We start from the raw sequence: 2,500 nt of genomic DNA, 5'->3' as shown, positions 1-2,500 counted from the left end.
ACATGCAAACACAACTACATACAAACACACATGCACAAACATACACACACATATGCACACATACATGCACACACACATACATATACTTACATAGACATACACGCATATACACAGACACATACATGCCACTTACACACACACACACACACACATATATGCACACATACACACCTACAAAAAACTTAGTCATACACGCATATACACAGACATAAACATACACAAAACATACCCAGACATACACATACACAAACATGCATATACACATATTCACAAACACACACATATATATACATACATGCACACATACACAAACATGCATACACACATACACAAACACACATATACACAGAACAGACGTACACACTCACTCACACACATATACACAGAATAGACATACACACTCACTCACACACATTCACACATACAAATACACACATACACAAACATACATATACACATATTCACAAAAACAGACCCACATATATAAACATACCCACACAATGTATATATATATATATATATATAATATTATATTTTTTTTTTTTTTTTGATGCTGTCTCCCGCGTTTGCGAGGTAGCGCAAGGAAACAGACGAAAGAAATGGCCCAACCCACCCCCATACACATGTACATACACACGTCCACACACACAAATATACATACCTACACAGCTTTCCATGGTTTACCCCAGACGCTTCACATGCCCTGGTTCAATCCATTGACAGCACGTCAACCTCGGTATACCACATCCTTCTAATTCACTCTATTCCTTGCATGCCTTTCACCCTCCTGCATGTTCAGGCCCCGATCACTCAAAATCTTTTTCACTCCATCTTTCCACCTCCAATTTGGTCTCCCACTTCTCCTCGTTCCCTCCACCTCTGACACATATATCCTCATGGTCAATCTTTCCTCACTCATTCTCTCCATGTGCCCAAACCATTTCAAAACACCCTCTTCTGCTCTCTCAACCACGCTCTTTTTATTTCCACACATCTCTCTTACCCTTATATTACTTACTCGATCAAACCACCTCACACCACATATTATCCTCAAACATCTCATTTCCAGCACATCCACCCTCCTGCGCACAACCATTTCTATAGCCCACGTCTTGCAACCTTATTACATTGTTTTTTATGCTAATCTTACTAAAACATGACTTACTACTAATCAGAAATTGGATCTTTAAGAAGTTCTGAATATAAAGCAGACAATTTGATGATCTATGTTAAAATTCAGGCTGTATTTATTGTACTTGAAAACATAATAGCACTAGTTATTTGTACAGGTTGTAACCATAGCAAACCTAGTTATTTCCCAGCTTTTGGTGGCAACCGAGAGATACAGTTTATGAAATGATGCCTGAAGATGATCAAGCATTATGACTCTTTTATAAATGAATCGATTGATTCTGTGAACATCTTTATATAGTTAAAATATAATTACACCTGCTCTACCCTTCGTCATTATATTAAGGCACCTAATGACTCTTCTACCCTGTACTGCTCTCTCCGTATCTCTCCTTCCACATCAACACACTTCCCAAGACAGCTCCCAGGTACTTAAACTTCCTCTCTTCTTCCAGTCTTTTTTTTTTCCTCCCGTATCCATAGCACAATTTGTACATTTTCTTCTTTCATTCTGTATGGTTTTATGTCTATATGGTTTCATAAAATCTATACTTTCACTTGTTTCCTTTCAAACACCATTATTTTACTTTTACCTAATTTACCTTCAATTTTCTATGGTTACACGCATCATAAAACATACTAACAACCTTCTGCAACTCCTCTTCACTCTCCGCAAACAGGTTTGCCACAAGCCATAGTGTCTCTAAGCCCCACTTCATCTGTGCATCCTTTTCCCTAATTTTGCTATCATCTCTCTCATCACTCCATCCATATATATATATTAAAATGCCATGGTGACATCACACAGCCCTGCCTCACACCTACATATATCCCCGAACTTTTCCTCAGCCCTCCATCCACCCTTACACACTTATTTCCTCTTATTTAGAAGGCTTTTACACCATTGAACAGTTGTCCCCTTATACATCCCAGCTTTTGCTTTCTGATATTCTCTCGCCACAATGTGCTGCATTCTCTCGCCACAATGCTGCTGCATTCCTCCCAAAACTTCCTCCTTTTTTTCTTCAACCTTCGTGATTATATAACTCTCTCAAAAAACCATTGTCCACAATCAGCATTTTCACCTTTCCTTATCAGAATCGTGCTCCATAGTCTTGTATATTTTAAAAGCATTGCTCTAAAATAGTGCATACAGATTTGATACGAATTTACTGTGATATTAAAAAATACTGAGAAATATGAAGTCACATCTAGTAATTTGATAAAATAAAATTTTTCTGTCCTCTTAGAGACAAAGTATAAAAATAATTCTTCGGTCACAAAACCATCAGCCACTAATGACATACAAGAGTCTTACCTTCAGAAACCAGTAATTTGTAAAGGAAAAGAAATTTGTCGCATTGAAAAA

The 2,500-nt window shown here is 37.4% G+C and overlaps 1 protein-coding gene across 2 annotated transcripts in view; it reads right to left on the bottom strand.

Annotated features, from left to right (window-relative positions):
* Positions 1–1,588: 1,588 nt before the first annotated feature.
* The window catches only part of LOC139767447 (cyclic AMP response element-binding protein A-like), a 73,264-nt gene continuing 72,352 nt past the window's right edge, over positions 1,589–2,500 (bottom strand). For both annotated transcript variants that reach the window (XM_071696835.1, XM_071696836.1), the window contains one exon: positions 1,589–2,500. This exon is cut by the window's right edge and continues 449 nt beyond it. The gene's annotated coding sequence lies outside the window, so the exon portion shown is untranslated.

The sequence above is a fragment of the Panulirus ornatus genome, chromosome 61, assembly GCF_036320965.1.
Source record: "Panulirus ornatus isolate Po-2019 chromosome 61, ASM3632096v1, whole genome shotgun sequence".
Taxonomy (NCBI): domain Eukaryota; kingdom Metazoa; phylum Arthropoda; class Malacostraca; order Decapoda; family Palinuridae; genus Panulirus; species Panulirus ornatus.
The sequence above is the reverse complement of the archived record's forward strand: the minus strand, read 5'-3'. Positions and strand labels throughout refer to the sequence as shown.